Source organism: Lissotriton vulgaris, chromosome 1_2 (assembly GCF_964263255.1).
Source record: "Lissotriton vulgaris chromosome 1_2, aLisVul1.2, whole genome shotgun sequence".
NCBI lineage: Eukaryota > Metazoa > Chordata > Amphibia > Caudata > Salamandridae > Lissotriton > Lissotriton vulgaris.
The window spans coordinates 74,109,636-74,129,499 of NC_141686.1; the positions used below are offsets into that span (position 1 = coordinate 74,109,636).

The following is a 19,864-nucleotide window of genomic DNA, read 5'->3' on the forward strand; positions in this document are numbered from 1 at the left end:
CTGGTCCTGGGCCATTCTCTGCTTACGGGTCTGCTGCCTCTAACCAGTGAGCCACACCACTCCACTAACCCATCTGCTTGTCCTGGGCCATGATACTCATGTAAGTAAGCCACGTCATAGTCTGATCATTGCATTCTTTTAGCTCTAGCACTGTTGATGAATTCTGTAGTATCCACCAGCACCTACTTCACACCACCTGGCTTAGTTTTCTAAGGAAGTGCTTTTAAAATTAATGCTCTTGGCACTGGGGCTCCCAAAGAAAAAAATATGATAAACTGTACAGAGGAACAGCTGTTCTATGAGGTTTTTATATCTTTCCTGATTAAAGAGTAACCCTTGCAGTTATGTCAACACAATTTATTTGTATAGAACATGTTCAGATAATACAAGCAGTGTGGGATTTCTCTAAGTCACTAGGCCTTATATGAAATGAACTTCTATATATAAATAATCAGCTGGACTCCATTGTTCTGCAGTATGTTGGTATCAGTGCAAAGTCTCTGACCTCTCACCTGCCTAGTTGCACTATTTACAACATGTCGCTCTCCGTACCAAGACTCACCTGTTTCTGTGTTCTGTCTCCCTGTTGGTCTCTGTATTACACCTTCATGTTGGTTTTAGTGCTATGTCTCCCCGCTTCCCAGTCTCTCTCTACTATGTCTCCCTGTTGGTGTCAGTGTTATTTTTCCCACTCATCTGTGTCTCTGTACTCTGTCTCACCCTTTGTTCTAAGTACTATAACTCCCATGTTTCAGTATTTTGGCTCTTTGTTGTTCTCGGTACTATGACCCCCCTGTCTCAGTACAGTCTCTTTGTTTTTATCAGTAGCATGACTGACCAGTTTCAGTATAATGTCTCCCTGTTGTTCTCAGTACCATGAATCTTTAATTTCAATATAATGTCTTCCTGTTGTTCTCAGTACTGTGAATCTTTCATTTCAATATAATGTCTCCCTGATAGTGTCCCTACTGTGTCTCTGGGCCATGTCTCTGTCTGTTTCAGTACAAATCTTACCCTGTCTGTCCCATTACTATGCCTCAGTCTGTCTCAATGCTATGAACTGTGTCTCTGCAAGTGCCATGCATTATATGCCTCTATCAGTCCCTTTTGATTTAATGCGACCCTCTGTATCCCCATTCAATCTGTTGGGTCTGGCCTATGCATCTGCCGAACCTGTCTGGGGTATATGTTCAAACATCACGGCAGGCTCTGGGAAAGGATGTGCCTAGAAGCATGATAAAACATGCTACAAGTCTACAGCTCTACATTGTGGATACTTTTAGCATGCAGGGGAAACAGATTGTATACTTCCCCGGAAATTTCTGTAAAAGATTTGACTTGATGTGAAAAGTACAAGAATTCAGCAGAATGGACCAATGCATTTCCGCCCAAGCATGACCTTTAGTTTCAACACAGCCTCCTGCACTCCTTGTTCTCTGTGGATAAGTTGTGTTATTTTATGGTATAAGCACTTTAGAATCCATCTCAAGTGCAACTAGAACTTGCATTATATCACTTTGCTATTTTTCTCTTGCGTCCACCTTTTTATTTTCTCACATTTGTTGTTTTCTAGACACCCTCTTGTTCCCTTATTAACCTTCACTTGTCTGATTGATTTCTCTTTGTTCTCTTCTCATCTCCAGTTTTAACTCCAGTTGTCTCTCCAATCGTATTATAGGATGATGTGTTACTTGTGCGAGTAAAAATGCACACAACACAAGGCAGAGCTGTTCTGGATCCACAGATTTAGGTAGTGCGAGTAACACGGTGAAATACCTTTTTATTAATCTCCAGACATCTTCTTGAATTGTTGCTTTTCAGTAGCAGGCTTGTGGCCTCTTGTGTGCTTGTTTAGTAATTTAATGCCTGCCAGTCAGGCCTGACGTTCCTGGCACAAGATGGTTCACCTCTCTGGGCTCCGACGACTAATGGAAACGGTCGCCATTGTCATCGGCCCAGGGACAGATGCTCCAAGTGGGGACGATTTAGAAAAAATCGGCAAAGCAGGTTTTGTTTTTGGGTACAATTATTCCTTCCTAAAATGGAATGCCTTGAATCTATGGACTTTCTTGCAGCACGTGCAATCTATGTGCTCTCCTTTGTACTGCCGGTGTATTCAACTGTGTAGCCTTGGACAGTGCCATGTATGTGCCTGTAACTTGCATGATTGAGGCCACGTGTCTCTCGGAGCTCTTTCAAGTGCTCCTGACCTTTTTCCCCAGCACTTTCCCCCACCCCTGCTACCTGCCATGGGCGGCAATCTGAGGGATAGCCCTGGGCGCCATAAGCTCTAGCTATGCCACTGCAGAGTAGTGGTGACATTTCCTGTTTTAGGATAAGCGCTATTTACTTTTAGCGGGTATCACAGATTGTGATTTAGTGACTAAGGGCCTGATATACATAAACATTTTGCAGTCACATAACATATGAGTCACAAAATGATAGGGTTTGAGTCCACCAAATTGTTATTATCTTCTAGCCCAGTTTTACGAGTAGGAAAAGAAATTCCGACTCACATTTTTTTTGCCCATTCTGAATCATAATTAGGAGGGTGAGTGAATCGGGACACCATACTAATCAAATCAAATCAAATGAAATCATAGAGTATTTGTTAAGCGCACATATCACTCGAAAGTCTCATGGCGCTGGTGGATGACTCAGAGATGGATTTGAAAGGTGCATTAATGTCAAATAAGCTATGTCTTTAAGTTCTTACGAAAACAGGGGTGATCACTGGTGGTGCACAGAGATAAAGGCAGTTTGTTCCAAAAGGACGTTGCAAGGAACGAGAAAGGTTTCCCTCCACACATAGTGGTACGAATTTTGGGAGTTGAGAGGAGTGCTTGGTTGCAGGATCTCAAGGTCCTACCTGGTTGATACCAGATTAACGTTTTGGCCCAGAAATCAGGACCTTTTACGTACATATTTTTATGCGTCAAGCAAAGAATCTTAAAGTGTATACGTTTTCCTACAGGCAGCCAGTGTAAAAGCTTCAAACTAGGTGCCGCAGGAGATCTTGGTGGGAGATTAAGTACCAGCCTTGCAGTTGTGTTCTGCAGAACCTGCATCCTAGAAAGAAGACGTTCATTGGTAGAAGCTAGCAGGGCATTCCTATAGTCCATACGACTAATAATAAGTCCCTGGACTAGGGGTTTTCCTGCCTCAGTCGGAATCCACTTAAAAACCTTACGTAGGCTGCGCATAACACCAAAGCAGGAGCCAACTGTCTTATTAACATGATCTTTTATTGACAGCTTATTATCCATTTGAAAGCCCAGATTACGCACTGATTGAGTAGGAAAGGGACAAGGGCCAAGGCTTAAAGGCCACCAATCGGGAGACCAATGCTCATGAGCCTTCCCATAGAGCATTATCTCATTTTTTCCTCCACTCAACTGTAAATGGTATTAACATTGATCTGGGAATTTGTACCACTGAATATATTTTAGGGAGAATATTAGCCGACACACCCCCAGCCCAATGTTTTAGACTGTTTGCAGTATTTAAAAGTTTAAATAATAATTAGTGGTAGGTGTGTAGGCACAAGGGCTCTTTTTCGAGGCACACAGCTTTTCTATATGCGCTGGATGCATAAACAGCGTGCGGTCTGTTTTCAACTTTAAAAGTGCAATGCAGCTGAGACGGGTGCATTTAGTTAATTTACAAACCCTACATCTACTTATATCTGTCACTTGAGAGACTAAAGTGCAGTGCATATGTGTAGAGTGGATGGTTATTCGAAGCCACAAACTCTCCCTTTTGTCCCATTCTGAAATATATCATAACCAAACATAAGTAAAAGAAAAAGCTTAAATAAAGTGCATATCGTAACAAGGATCAGTAAGGCCTTACCTTAAAGCGCGAGTTGTCAAGAGTCCACCCCTGGAGAGAGAAATCAAGAAAGAAGCCAGGAGAGGATTTAGTTATTTAAAGCAGATGAAACTGGCATCTTGTAAAATATTATCACAGCACGGTCTGTACCCCTCCGCTTCCTGCCACTCTTCCTGGTGCTCTATATCAAAGAAAACACCTGTAACACATTAACTTAGCGTGTCCTGTACCCTCCACCTCCTGATACCCCAGGTGCTTCAGAAAAAGTGCCTTCTCTATAGCAAAGTAAATATAATTAGAACGTTGTGGGAAACATATTAAAATGACTTTCATTATGGTGACGGGATTCTCGCCCAGGGACAGAAGTAGTTATTTGTACTTGGCTGCCGCCATTAAGGGAGGTCTCCAGCAGCCACTGAGAATAAACCTTACATGCTTTTTTCGGGGAATTTGTAAAAAAAATATAGATACTGCAAACCACAAGTAACTGCTCCACCCAAATGTCAGTTAGAAGCCATTCCGTTATGGCATGCACTAACTTGTGGTATAAAGTATCGCACTCCTCGGGCGGGACTGATAGGTCTTTGAGAGACACGGAGGAAGGGACGCTCCGGATATGGTCACCTAATCAGGCCAAGCACGCACAAGTCAAAGTAACATAACGTAACATAAAAACCCATAATTTTAGATTGTGAAATGCCTCCATGTGTATGTGACATTTTATTGAATACCAAGAAGAGAGAAAGGATTACAGAACTAGTCCTTATCCCCAACTATTAATATGTATCATCAAGAAGAACTAGTCTAGGGCTACGTGATAATGGAAGAGCTGTATGTTTTTAGGAAAAAAAAGAAATATTTTTTTCTTTTTCATGAAGCCCTCACCCACCAAGTGTGCAGTGAGATGGTGTGATAGTTACGTAAAAAACTGTACAGTGGTCCCATTACCCACAGGGTTTCCTTTAATATTTGGGCCACTGGCGGTAGTAAAAACAAGGCAGTGGATGTGGGTGGAGTGGCAGTTATGAACTCCTACATCCAATCAATCAATCAATAATACACTTGTAGAGCGCGCTACTCACCCGTGAGGGTCTCAAGGCGCTGGGGAGGGTGGGGAAGGGGGGGGGGGGGTGGTGCTACTGCTCAAAAAGCCAGGTCTTGAGGTGTTTCCTGAATGTGAGGTGGTCCTGGGTAAGACGTAGGCGGATGGGGAGGGAGTTCCATGTCTTGGCCGCGAGGTAGGAGAATGACCTTCCTCCGGAGGTGGTTCTGCGGATCCATGGGACAGTGGCGAGGGCGAGGCTGGCGGAGCGGAGTTTGCGTGCTGGAGTGTAGAACGTGAGGTGGTTGTTGAGGTATTCGGGGCCTCTGTCGTGGAGCGCTTTGTGTGCGTGGGTGAGGAGTCTGACCGTGATCCTTTTGCTGACGGGGAGCCAGTGCAGGTCTCTCAGGTGGGCTGATATGTGACTGTGGCGGAGGATGTCGAGAATGAGTCGTGTGGATGCGTACTGTATGCGTCGGAGTCTTTTCTGAAGTTTGATTGTGGTTCCTGCGTAGAACCTACGGAGCATGCGCAGGGTGTTGAAGCATGAAGATGAGATGGCTTTGACTTGCTTGGTCATCGTGAGGGAGGAGTCCAGGATGAATCCCAGGTAGGAGAATGACCTTCCTCCGGAGGTGGTTCTGCGGATCCATGGGACAGTGGCGAGGGCGAGGGCGAGGCTGGCGGAGCGGAGTTTGCGTGCTGGAGTGTAGAACGTGAGGTGGTTGTTGAGGTATTCGGGGCCTCTGTCGTGGAGCGCTTTGTGTGCGTGGGTGAGGAGTCTGACCGTGATCCTTTTGCTGACGGGGAGCCAGTGCAGGTCTCTCAGGTGGGCTGATATGTGACTGTGGCGGAGGATGTCGAGAATGAGTCGTGTGGATGCGTACTGTATGCGTCGGAGTCTTTTCTGAAGTTTGATTGTGGTTCCTGCGTAGAACCTACGGAGCATGCGCAGGGTGTTGAAGCATGAAGATGAGATGGCTTTGACTTGCTTGGTCATCGTGAGGGAGGAGTCCAGGATGAATCCCAGGTTGCGTGCGTGGTCAGTGGGTGACGGTGCGGTGCCTAGTTCTGCGGGCCACCAGGAGTTGTCCCAGGCGGATGGGGATGGTCCGAGGATGAGGACCTCCGTCTTGTCTGAGTTCAGTTTCAGGCGGCTGAGTTTCATCCATTCCACAACGTTTTTCATTCCTTCCTGGAGGTTGAGTTTGGCGGTGGCTGGGTCTTTGGTGAGGGATAGTATCAACTGGGTGTCATTGGCGTATGAGATGATGTTGAGGTTGTGTTTGCGTACGATGGTGGTGAGGGGGCTCATGTAGATATTGAAGAGGGTTGGGTTGAGTGATGAGCCTTGGGGTACGCCGCAGATGATCTTGGTGGCCGCGGAGCGGAAGGGAGGGAGGAGGACTCGCTGGGTTCTGTCGGAGAGGAAAGAAGTGATCCAGTCCGGGGCTTTGCCTTGGATCCCGGTGTTGGGAAGGCGGGTTATTGGGGTGCGATGGCAGACTGTATCAAAGGTGGCTGAGAGGTCTTGGAGAATGAGGGAGGTGGTTTACCCTTTGTCGAGTAGGGTCCTGTTGTCGTCGGTGGCTGCGATGAGGGCAGTCTCAGTGCTGTGGTTGGCTTGAAATCTGGACTGGGATGGGTCAAGGGACCCATTGGCTTCGAGGAATGTGGTAAGCTGCTTATTGACTATCTTCTCAATCACTTTCGCCGCGAAGGAAAGAAGAGAGATGGGGCGGTAGTTTTTGAGGTCTTTGGGGTCCGCTGTGGGTTTCTTCGGTAGGGCGTTGATCTCTGCGAGGGAGTTGTTTATGACGTTCCGCAGGTGGGGAGCGATGATGGTTTCAGCTTTGTTGAAGATGTGGTAAGGACATGGGTCGGAAGGAGAGCCGGAGTGGATGGTGTTCATAGCGTGGGCGGTGTCTTCGGTGCTGATGGGAATCCAAGCGCTGAGGGTGGTTGTAGGGGGCGTTGGTTCGGAGGCTAGGAGCGGAGTCTGGGCGCCGAAGCTGTTGTGTATATCGGCGATCTTACGGTGGAAGAATGTGGCGAGGGAGTTGCAAAGGTCTTGTGACGGTGTGATGTCGTTGCTGTTGGCATTGGGATTGGAGAGCTCTTTTACGATGCTGAAGAGTTCCTTGCTGTTGTTTGTGTTGTTGTCCAGCCCTTCTTTGAAAGATGTCTTTTTGGTGGTGCGGATCAACTGGTGGTGTTTGCGGGTGGCGTTCTTGAGGCTGTCATGTTTTCTGTCGTCTGTTCGCGGCGCCAGGTTTTCTCGAGGGATCTGCAGGATTTCTTTGATTCTTTGAGGTCGTCGGTGAACCATGTTGTTTTCCTGTTGCGGGGCTTGCCTGAAGGGTTCTTCAGTGGTGCAAGGGCGTCGGCGTAGTTGACTATCCACTGTGTGAGGTTACGGGCTGCGTTGTCGGTGTTCGTGGTGGTGATGGGTGGGTTCTGGCTCAGTGATGTGGTTAGCTGGTCTGCGGTGATTTTGCTCCAGCATCTACGGGGGATCTGTTGCAGGTGGTGGTGGGATGTGGTCTTCTTAAAAGTGAAGTGGATGCAGCTGTGGTCGGTCCAGTGTAGTCCGGTGGAGTGGCTGAAGGAAACGTGGCTGATGGCAGAGAGGACGGGGTAGAGTGTGGGGCCCGCGTAGTGGGTGGGGGTGTTCACCAATTGCTTGAGTCCGAGGTTGTCGAGCAGGGTGGTGGTGTTGTTGTCATTGTTGTTCTCCAGGTGGAAGTTCAGGTCCCCTAGGTGGATGTAGTCTGATGAGGCGAGGGCCTGTGGGCTGATGAAGACGGAAATGGCTTCACTGAATTGTGTGCGTGGGCCCGGGGTCTATGGATGAGGGTTCCTCTGAGGGTGGACTTGGGGTCGGTGTGGATCTGGAAGTGTAGGTGTTCGGCAGTGGTGAGGACATCTTCGGAGTTGGTCGTGATGTCGATGGTGTTCTTGTAGATGATGGCGATTCCTCCTCTGGTTTGTTTGATGCGGTCCTTTTAGGTGATTTTGTAGCCGTCCGGGATGGCTATAGCGATGTCGGGGGCTGAGGAGGCGTTCATCCAGGTTTCTGTGAGGAAGGCGATGTCTGGTGCTGTTGTGTCGAGGAGGTCCCAGAGTTCGACGACGTGCTTGTGGACGGAGCGGGTATTGAGCAGGATGCACTTGAGTTGGTTGTTGTTGTTGCCTGGTCTGGGTGGTGGGACGTGGGTTCGGACGCAGGTGAATTTGCAGGTTTGGCAGGAGAAGGGTCCGTGGGTGCACTTTGGTGTGGCTTGGTGGCAGGCAGCTAGTCGGCCGGTGTTGAGTGCGTGGAGGGTCGTGGTGCCATATCTCAGTCGGGTTACTTGGTTTCGGCGGGGCCCAGGGGTTCTGGCGCTGGACGCGGTCCAGGCACTGACGGACGCACATGGGCTGGCCTTTGGCGTGCCTCCGGCGCGCCAGCGGCGCGCCCGCTGCGCACGGCCTCCATAAGAAGGGCTGAGGGAGGGCGGAGCAGCTCGGAGGCAGTAGTGGGGTGGCGAATGGGGCACCTGGGGTGCGGGGCCGCAGGGTGGCAGCGGCGGGAAGTGCGAGGGAGGGGAGCGGGTGGGGGGGCAGAGGGAGAGGGCACGGGCCCATGGGCGACGGGGACAAGAAGAGGAGACAGCTACAGGAAGAGCAAAGACGGCAGAAAAGGCACTGAGAACAACTGAAATCAGACTGGGCAATCACAGGTGGCACAGTGGGCAGTGGGGCAGCGGTGGCACAGGGGGACCGTGTGGCGGCTGAGGGGGCGACATACCTGGTGACAGGGTCAAAGGTCACCCCCTTCACAACCACACGGCCTCCATAAGAAGTGCTAAGGGAGGAAGGAGCAACTGGGAGGCAGGAGTAGGGTGGCAAATGGGGTACCAGGGGTGCGGGCCGCAGGGTGGCAGCGGTGGGAAGTGCAAGGAAGGGGAGCAGGTGAGGGCATGGGGGAGGGCACTGGCACTAGGGGCAATGGGGACAAGAAGAGGAGACAGCTACAGGAAGAGCAAAGACCGCAAAAAAGGCACAGAGAACAACTGGAACCAGACTGGGCAATCACAGGTGGCACAGCAGGCAGCGGGGCAGCGGCGGCACAGGGGGACTGTGTGGCGGCTGAGGGGGCGACCTACCTGGTGACAGGGTCAAAGGTCGCCCCCTTCCCAACCGCGCGGCCTCCATAAGAAGGGCTAAGGGAAAAAGGAGCAGCTGGGAGGCAGGAGCGGGGTGGCGAATGGGGCACCAGGGGGGCAGGGCCGCAGGGTGGCAGCGGCGGGAAGTGCGAGGGATGGGAGTGGTTGGGGGGCAGGGGGAGGGCATGGGCAATAGGAGCGATGAGGACAAGAAGGGGAGACAGCTACAGGAAGAGCAAAGACAGCAGAAAAGGCACAGAAAACAACTTGAACCAGACTGGACAATTACCGGTGGCACAGCGGGCAGCGGGGCAGCGGCGGCACAGGGGACCATGTTGTGGCTGAGGGGGCGACCTACCTGGTGACAGGGTCAAAGGTCGCTCCCTTCACCACCGTGCAGCCTCCATAAGAAGGGCTAAGGGAGGGAGGAGCAGCTGGGAGGTGGGAGCGGGGTGGCGAATGGGGCACCAGGGGGATGGGGCCACAGGGTGGCAGCAGCAGGAAGTGTGAGGGAAGGGAGTGGGTGGGGAGCAGGGGAGGAGGGCACAGGCACTAGGGGCGACGTGGACAAGATGAGGAGACAGCTACAGGAAGAGCAAAGATGGCAGAAAAGGCACAGAAAACAACTGGAACCAGACTGGGCAATCACAGGTGGCACAGCGGTCAGTGGGGCAGCGGCGGCACAGGGAGACCGTGTGGCAGCTAAGAGGGTGACCTATCTGGTGACAGGGTCAAAGGTCGCCAAAGAACAGTCTACATGTTTCAGCCAGGCCTTGGTTATATTCTGGCTTTCCTCAGGACCTTAAATTGTGTGTGAAGTGTGGGACCTAAACCTAGTGTGGTTGTTAGATTAAAAATGTATTGCACGCTCTAAGGTGCATTATGTGTAAGAGAGGGTTCCCTCTCAGGGCATTCCTGTGAAAAAACACGTAAAACAAAACATACAGACAATCATTCAGATTTTTGCCAATTTAAGGCAAAAAAGCTACAAATCACGTACACATTTATTCTGCCGTAGTGACCTGCAAGAAAGCGGTAAAAGGCGGCGGTGTAGTTGCCGAAGTGGTGGCAATATGTGGCACTACCGGATTATGTGCTACTGTGTAAAAGGTTGTGCATATCAGTGAATTAATATGCTATAATTCTTACACGTGCGATTAGCAGATAATGCCTCATGAGATTCCGGCAGACGTTCTGGCTGTGGTTAAAATCTGGGGAAAGAAAAAACAAAAGTGGAAGGCATGGCGGCAGTTGTGAAGCGCTGGAATGAAAAGCTTACCAAGGTTGAAGCAGAAGAGCAGTTCCCGTTGCCCAACTTACTACAATACAGCTCTGGGCCCGTGTTGAGACCTATTCGTCTGATGATACATATGTGAAATTTCAGCAACAGTAGCAAAGGATCCTCTGAAGCCAAGCAAGTGATGCCATTATACCAGCAACTAATGCCTCAAAAAAGCACAAATTATCACAAGGCCTGAGAGGAGTTCACAGAGTTCTACAATGCGAAACTCCATAAAGTGCTGAAAAACTCTGTCTCACTCCGCAGAGTTCCGCTAGCAGTGGGTTGCTCTAAAATGCGCTGCTCACACTGAGATTTAGTGCTGGATGTTTATCCTGAGCTGTAAAATCAGAGTGAACAGCACCACACACAGTGCAAGAGGGTGCTGCTTCTTTCAGCCATTTCAGTAGATATTCTACTCTAGAGACTGCTTTCTCAATGCCAGGTTTCTCAATACAAGTGGTAGCGGCCTGCTGTGGCCGCCTGCACTGAGAAATCTCACCTGGAGGTGGTCTAGCATATGATTTTTCTCACTTGCGCTCTCCAACTTAACATTGGTGAGCCGTGCAAGAGGGAAAACTCTGCACCGATTCACCAAACTTTTTGGATCTCCGCACTCCACAAAGAGTGTGCAAAACTCTGCGAACTCTGCCAGCAGAGCGATATTAGTCACCCACCCCTAAGAATTATTTGAAAGACTGCTTGAAAGATGTTGCAAATGTGCAAATCTTTCCTCAAACTAGCATCTTGTCATTTCAGGAAATAAACTCATTTGGCCCTTGACGCAAACATTGTTTTTTGTGAAAAATATGCTAATTTTGTCCACAAATCTCAGCTTTACATTTTTTGTAAATAAACACATTTGTCTAAAAATATTAACTTCTCATTTTTGGTAAATACCCTTGATTTTCCTGCAAATGTCGGTCTTAAATGTTTATTGTATGATCATAAATGTATTCTCCATATGTAATCATGCACAAGGGCACCACTACTCCACATAATTGATGACTGATCAATAATGTAATTGGAGATGTCATAATTGATGGTATTCAACATATCATGACTTAGTTTCATATGTGAGTGTTAGAAATGGGATCTCTGGCTGACTAGGGCTTCCGCCAAAGCCAGGCAGAGACCACCACTCTAGTCAGGGTAAGGGAGTTACATGCCAAAATAACCCCTGCTCACCCCCTGGGTAGCTTGGCACGAGCTGTAAGGCTTATCCCGGAGGCAATGTGTAAAGCGTTTGCGCAACACACACACACAACTGCAACCCACTAGGCAGACCACAAAAAGGGACTCCACACACGGTTATATATATAAATAGCCTTTGTATTACCATAAACACATTAGATCATAATCATACATATACACTGTGCCAACTGGCACTGGGCAGTATTTACAGGAGATTATTTACACATGACAGGGCCACGTGGGCCACTGTCAGAATTAGCACTTAGTAGAAATAGATGTAGAACCTAGGATAATTGTAGCACAAAATATTAATTGTAGAACATAACCAGTAACCACTGGTAAAAGGTAGGAACACACTATGCAATACTAATCACCCTAGGCATAGATCATGCAGTGAAAACATAAACTGACTAGCATAAACCATAGTAGGCAAGACAACCTCCTAATCATAAAAAATGCAGTTAGAGGTATCACAGGCATAAAGGCATTGCACATTACGCATAAATCACATTAGGCATCAGGTAATTACCAACATAAACACAAATCACCAATCACAATGCACAGTTTCACAGTAGTTACTGACCCCAGGCCAACTGGCCTTCCATGGGGCTGAAACGGCCTTTGTCCCAAAAGTCAGGGCACACTGCCTAGGCAGCCAAAGCCAAGATGCGCAAGAGAACAAGCCTAAACGTGGCAGCTGCCCACTACTTGCTGGGCAGCTAAAAAATGAATGGGGGCGAAGGAGTGCGTCTCAGTCTTGTCATTCAAACACATGTCCCCTAAAAAGAAGGACCTAAACGGTGCAGCTGCCCACTACTTGCTGGGTAGCTGGAAAACTGAGCCTTAGCACCAGCGTGCCTCCTGAGCCCCTCTCTGGGGCTCTGAATTAATTTATGAAAACAACGATGCAGCTGTGGCTTTACCCTGGGCCCTGGCACTACTGTGCCCCTGACTCCTCACTGGGGCCCTCTGAATAAATTACCCTCAGGGAAAAAAATCTCAACTCTGCAGCTCTGAAGCAGTACCACTGCACTCAAAAGAGACACGTTTTAGTTCGTTCACAGTGTCGTCATTTCAGAACTGAAGCATTTTACTACAAAGCCCATAGTTCTTGCGTATTTATGTCACACATCTAACAACCAGTGATAAAGCCAATAGTACTGGCTTGTTGTAAGTGTAATGTTACTTGCTGGATTATATATCTGGATGTAAGGACAGAAGTAGCAAAATAGCAGTTGGGCAGCACACTACGCTAAGCATAGATTTTCTGCATAGGTTCCTTTAAGCCACGCCCATAATTACATCGTTCACGCCCCTTTGTGAGACCCCCCCAGATTTTTCATCCCACTTAAAGCCCTGCCCTTACTACACTAGACAACTACCCACTGCCCCTACACCCCCGCCACCCCCACCCCTACATGTTAGACCTATGTTAAAGGCAATATGTGGTAAAGACTCCATGGTAAAGGCTATTTCCCTTCTGAGAGTTATATTCCTGGGGAAAAAGACCTGCGAAGGTCATAGAGGCCTTGACACAAGCAGCCCCGGGCTTAACTAGGGGTTCTCAAACACAGTGTGCTTGATTCCAGCTCAGAGTGCCTTGTGTAATCGTATTGAATCGAATATTTTTTGATAAATGCTGTAGTTGGACGATTCACTCTGGTGCAAAGCGTCGCAGGCTGCGTGTCAGCTAGTAAGCCTTTCAGACCGTTAGGCTTACTAGCTGACACGCAGCCTGCAACGCTTTGCACAAGAGTATCCCGACAACTTCGGAACGGTAAAGCTAGCCTGTTGAACCGAGCAAGAAGAAACTGTGAATAGTCCAACTACAGCATTTATCAAAAAATATAGTACATTTGGTTCTCTACAGTCACTGTTTTCCATCTATACTAAATCAAGACGTTTGTGCCCATCTGCTTTTCGTTATGTTCGCTATACCTCTTATGAAGAACTTTTGAAGCCGCAATACATCTTGATTCTTCTTCTGAAATGGGCTACTTTGTGCAATAAGACTGCTACCTGATGAAGGCTTGTATGCCGAAACGCTCCGTCCGTTATTGGATTTGTATATTGACTGTTAATATCTGCTTTATAAAACGATTGAATATGAATCATAAATTGTTTACCTGATGAAAAACAACATAAAATATGAAATGGTATACCTCGAAATTAATTAATAAATATATCACTATATCCTCCTCCAGTGTCCATATTGTGTTAATAGGGTGTCCCTTGATTCTTATGATAATTACTTAGTTCACTAGCAAATTGGTATTTGTGTTATATATATGTAGATAGATATCCTTTTCTAGCTATAACTTTTCTTACTTTACTTTATTTTCCTATGTTATAGCTAGCTATTCATAAATGGGTCCCTTGTTTTCCTTAATACACATCTGATGGTGCGTCTGTGATGCTGGGTAAGAATAATGGCGTTGCCACTCGCCTTAAACAATCCATTCATCATCTAGTTGAGTAGCATTGAGTCGCCCATCGAGAAGATTTTGGAGTTGATGATGCCTGGAAGAGGGTTCCAATGATTAAAGAGAGGGAGATATTATTGAGGACTGTCTACACTGTGTTCTCAAGACCTCTTGCAAGGAAGTCCAAGCTAGATGACATTGCATCGGTCACTGAATGTGAAGTTGTCTCTTCGACCACTGAATGAAGTTCGGTGGCTTTCAAGGCATTTTGCTGTTGGTGCAATAATTCGTAATTACGAGACTGTTCTTAAGTACTTTGAGCTTGAGAAAGTTGACGAGAATGATCCAATTGCTAAATATTGTTATAAAAAGCTATCGGACTCCAACTACCATATTTCCCTTGCAGTACTTAATGACATTCTGGGTGAATTTGCTTCTTTGTGCAAACTATTCCAAACATTTCTTTGACTACTGTTGAAGCTGTACAGTATACAAGAGCAAAGATTGACCAAATTAAGCAACAGTATTTGGGGGACAATGTCTTTTGGAGCAGCAATGTAAGAGATCTGATGATGATGTACAAGAAAAGGCAAGAGTTTGACAGTTGGCCTATTTTGTCTTTTGTTTCCCTTCTTTGTGAGCCCATGCAAAAAAGGTTCCCTGAAGATGAGCTTAAAGAATAGGCAAGTTTTGAAATCAAGGCAATAGCAACACAATCACATTTTGATTTTGGGATTGAGAAAAGTATAAAAATGTCTTAGCCCTGGGTGATTAGGAAACACCAGAAGATGTTGTTCGACAATACAGAGACTAAAAATATGTGGTGGCAGAACATGTAAAGGGTGGGTTATTTAGCACCTTTCAATACATGGTGAATTTCATTGTACGCAATGCTGCTCAGTATAGTGTGGTGTCTCAGCTTGTTGATGTCTGCGCAACCTTTCAACTATCTAGTGCAGATTGTGAACGAGGATTCAGCCTCATGAATACTATCAAGAGTAAATTGAGGATTAGACTAGAGAAGAAGCATTTGGATATGCTGATGAGGACAAAGGCCTGCCTCCTGAATGGGAAAGTTGACCTAGACTGAGTTTCTCAGCACAGGAAAAATGACAAGGATCGCCGTGAAAAGCAACCCTGTCACCCATCTAGTGATGCCACTTGACGTGTCTGAACAGACCTCTCCCTTATTGTGTATAGGCTCGCAACATTTCCCCACCCAATAAACAGTGCTCCAGTTAAGAATATTTATTAAAATCTTATGATGGTACCACCATTGAAGTCTTGAACTTTTCTAAACTTGCAGTGTACTTGTCAGTGTAACCAATTCATGTCATGGTGTGCTTACTCAATTTTCAAACTGCCTTAATACCCTTGTTGTGGCGCTGTATGTGTGAAAATGCACCATCTTTTCACTTTTTAAAGTAAACGTTTTGAGTGACATTGGGTGCCGCACACACGCGCGGTTTGGTTCCTGGCGCACATAGCCATGGTTGCAGAGCACAGAGACCCTCTACTGCCACACACAGAGGATAAAAATTAGAGGGAACATTGCTGCTAAGTGGGGCAGCTGGTAAAGAAGAATGGCACTGGATTTGCGGGTTGGCCAAGTCCCTTCCCGGGACTCAATTCAGCAGAAGAGAACTACTACCACGTTGTAGTGGTGTCTTGACAGGCTTTTTGGCTCTATTTCGGAGTGATATAGACTTTAATCTTGCTCACATCTAGGATACGTATTCCTAGCTTGTGTTGGCCCTTTTAAGCCCTTTCTTCCAGACCTATAAGAGGCCATCTATTGCCTATTGGCTTTGGCCTGTCATTATTTCTTATAGTAGAGGTTGGATCCTGTGGTCCTGACTATATATTACAAAGTTTCAAAAGTTTCAAAGTTTATTTATTATGATAAGGAACTCTTTATGAGGTCCACATAAAACAGCATATACATACAAAGCACAAATACTTAAAAAAAAGAAAAGAAGATATATATATATATTACACATTGGTATGGTTTATGTAGGTACTCTGACAGAGCTAAGGGTTATTTCATCCTTCTCAGGCGTATAGGCCCAGAACTAGAGGGACTCCATCTTGATGGAGCTGAGAGGCTTCAGGGGTAAAGGTAAAGTTTATAGTTAAGGCTGTTTGTGTGCTAGAGGAAAACCAGTTAGGACTGCTTCTTATCCGAGGAATGTGTTTGTCTCTTGGGCCCAGACGTAACAAGCAGCTGGCCACTGCGGTTGCGTAAAGAGCTCTGGAGCTGGCACAGGAATTCGGTGGGAGGCAGCCCTTTGTTGGAAATTTCCATGAGGGGAGAGGAATCCATATTAGCGAACTGCAGGAGAGGAGGAGTGTTCAGTCCAGCTTGTGTGCAGTTCAGCTTGGCGTCAGAGCAGTCTGGTTCTTGCAGAGGAGAGAACAGGATGTCTGCTGGAGCTGCAGAATAGAGTGCAGTTCTGGAATGGAGAAAGAAGGCAGATGATTGCTGAAGCTGAAGAGAGAGAGCAGTGCAGAGAGCATCAAAGCAGATGGAGGAGCTAATGCTGTCAGCTGGAGTAATTGAACCAGAGGTGTGGTGTTGTGGTGACGGAGGGAGAGACAGAGAGAGCCCTGATCCCACCAGAGTCAGAGAGAAATCTTCCTTCTAATAGGTGAGGTAGTCTGAACTAGTCCCCTTTACAATTACACCTTAATCTTGTCCTTATTCTCTAGGCTATTGTATGTCTAATCTTTTCCCTTTCAGCGGTGTGTTAAAAGTTCCTGTTACCCCGCAGATAAATTGTATGTCTAATCCTTTTCTTTCAGCGGTGTGTTAAAGTTACTGCTAGTCATAGAGACCCCGCAGATTTATGTATGTGTATTTTATCATTGTTAAAATAAAACACCCCATTTCTTAGTGAACTAGTGTGGTGTATACCGTTTGTCCCCATACAGTGGAGGTAGCCTTGTCTCCTAGTCAGGTATTACTGTTTGAACAGATGTTACCCCTGATCAGGCAAGTAATAGTGAATAATTAGGGAGATAGGAAACCTGCAACTAAGGAATAAAAGTTTATACATATTGCTATTATTGTAGTAGCAAGCCCTTAGTGAATAGAGAGAGAGAGACTTCCCAACATAGAGAGACTCCTACAGGCAGAGTGTCTTCTATTTCAGAGCATAGTTAACCTTTTCTTCTAGTCAGATGTTACAGCCAGAACAGATGCTGCCCCTGATCCGGTAAGTCTGAATAAATAGGGAGAACCAGGAGCCCTTGAGCTAGGGAATTGTTGACACTAAGTAATTCGGCCATCCCATAATATTATTGTAGTAGCGAGCCCTTAGTGAAGAGAGAGAGAGACTTCCCAACATAGAGAGACAGAGAGCTGAAGGTATTCATAGGAAAGTGGTCGTCATTGGTAAGTGGCGTTAATGAGAGCACTGGGGAGGAGACCAGTGTGGAGGTCTGCCGGATTGCGGACCGTGTGTGAATGAGAGCACCTAAGACAGAGGGGTGTGTAGGTCTGCTGGATTGCGGACCGTGTGTAAATGAGAGCACTGGGGCTGCAGACCCATGTGTGTATACCCACAGGATTGTGGCATATTAATGAGAGCACCAGGGAGGACACTGGTGTGTAATGAGATCGTCTCTAGAGAAAGAGGCGTTAATGAGAGCACTGACTGAGGTTAGTGTGTAATGGTAGATAATCAGAACTGCCCCAGGGTAGATTAGTCTGGACCCATGAGGTCGCGAGACTATGAGGTATGAGTGTGGTGTAGGGTAGGGATGTCCTTAGTAATCAGTGAGTATTCTTAGTATCCCTATAGATTTAGTGGTGTTTCTGATACTATGAGCTTGTATATTGCGAGTTCCCCATCCTCAGGTAGGTACCCAGGTGCCTGGATAGATGGTCCTGAGGAGGGAGATGGTTACGTTCCGACTGGGTTAGAGGGGCTCTTAGGAGCTGATCCCATCTGGCCCAAAAATCCAGTCATTACAAGTGGCCAGCACTGCGGAGCCGCTGTGAAGCCCCCCTCCTCTTGGACTTCCAATTATGTCACCTCCGATGAGCCCCAATCACCAGTGCTTTGGCTGCTCCTCCGGTGGGGGTCCAATCAGTCACCGGGAGCTTTTGCAGCTGCACGCGGGGCTCTCCTCTCGACACGGGAGCCCCACCAGTCACTGCAGCACTCCTCTGCCTCACTGGGCTCCACGGGGCTCTCCCTCGCTCTCGGGGGCCCCGGGTGCAAACGCTGCCTTTGTGCTCACGGCAGAGCCGGGCGAGCCTCCTCCAGGTCACAGGAGCGTGGGGTGGGCTCTAGCCCGCTTCCTATTTTGCTTGCGCTGGACAAATCACATTGCAGCGTTGGCTCCAATCCCAGGGCGGCGTTGTTGGTGACGTCGCAGGAGTGTGCCTAAGGTTCCCGGGCCGGCGGTGATTTCTTCGGCACAATACAGAGTAGGCTCCCGTTCAAATACGAAGTCCCTGGCAGTGTGGGTACCCATTAGGGATATATATAACAAAAAACAATGGCACAAGGTCCCTGGTGGGGGGGCACCCGCTATGGATTTATCACACGGCAAATATGTTCGGCGGGCAACCGTGCCGAAAATAAGACGGGTTGCAGGAAAATCTCCATGCCTGGGATTCCCTAGCCCAGAGGATTGCAGTTTCGTGCTGCTGGGAGATTTACAAGCGCTGCCCCCCTCAAGAAAAGGGGCACGACACTCAGGCGCTTTTCAGGATGCACAGTAAAGCACTTCTCAGGCGCTTGAAGTCCTACAAAAATCCAGGGAAAGAATGGAGCACTCTGGACAGCCACAAAGAGCAAAGCGCTCTCTCCAGGAAGGGCAGAGTTCATGAAAATAAAGCTATAGCGCTTCCCAGGCGCTTGGGTGCAAAATCCATAGAAAGTCTTTAAGCAGGCAGGGGGGCAAAGGCTGGGCCCAGGGGCCAGCTCACAGGCCCTCCAGCAGGGAGGCAGTCCCCAGTGGTGGAACCTCCTGGCGCCCAGCAGCAGCAGCAGGCCCCCCTCAAGTCAGGATCTGGAGAGAACATTTCACATGTGGTCACAGCCCATTTTTATACACACATTTCCTTTGTCTGAACTGTATGGCAAGGGGAGAACCAGTTACAACTGGTTCTGGACCACTTTGGTTTGCTCAGCCCCTCTCCCTATTCACAGGACATCAGACCCACCAAAGGGGTCAGAACAGGCATTGTGTTCGGAAGGCACAGCCCTATTCAGGTCCCGGGGGCAACTCCTCCCTCCCATCTACATGCAGATCTCCCTATTCACCATTGGGCAGACCCATCCTGACTCCTGGAGTCAGGCACACCAGCCAGCCCTTGTCACTCACAAGCCAGACAGGCAATTCACATTCACTGCACACAGAAATGCCAACTTCTAAAAGTGGCACTTCTACACTAGCCACATTCAATCTGCACACACCATTTCGCAGCATTTATTCTCATGAGTTTGCACATACCAAACTCACCCCTGCACTCCTCTCAGATCAGGAACTACCATGGACACTCATCTCCCCCATGCATTCCTATCGCAGGGCAGGCCAATCTCACCACATGCACTCATACTGCGCACGCACTTTCACTGGGACACAGTGCTAAAGTGCGCAGAAGCCCAAAATAACTAACATCAGCTCACATTTAAAAGCAAAACGTTTAGGGTAGAACCTGCCAAAGGGCAAAGTCCAACAGTGAGGTTATACTTAGTGTATGATAGACACAAGTTTACTTAACCATAATGTGGTGAATTTCAATGGTTTTAGATTTTATCTCGTAACCGTAACTTCAATTGAAATGTGTTATTTTCAGCAAATTCCTAAATATTTGTAAACATAAGTTAGAGGTTTATAATCAAAGTGAACCATAACCTAATTTTTACATTTAGTACTTCCAGTCAATTGCTTGATTTTTTTTATCATATGCTGAAAAATGCTACTCCTTATT

The 19,864-nt window shown here is 47.5% G+C and overlaps 1 protein-coding gene across 1 annotated transcript in view; it reads right to left on the minus strand.

Annotated features, from left to right (window-relative positions):
• LOC147733934 (sodium- and chloride-dependent GABA transporter 2-like) overlaps positions 1-3,984 on the minus strand; it is a 1,073,416-nt gene extending 1,069,432 nt beyond the window's left edge. Inside the window, exon 1 of the mRNA XM_086952829.1 lies at positions 3,853-3,984. The gene's annotated coding sequence lies outside the window, so the exon portion shown is untranslated. The remainder of the gene's footprint in view (positions 1-3,852) is intronic.
• Positions 3,985-19,864: the final 15,880 nt, after the last annotated feature.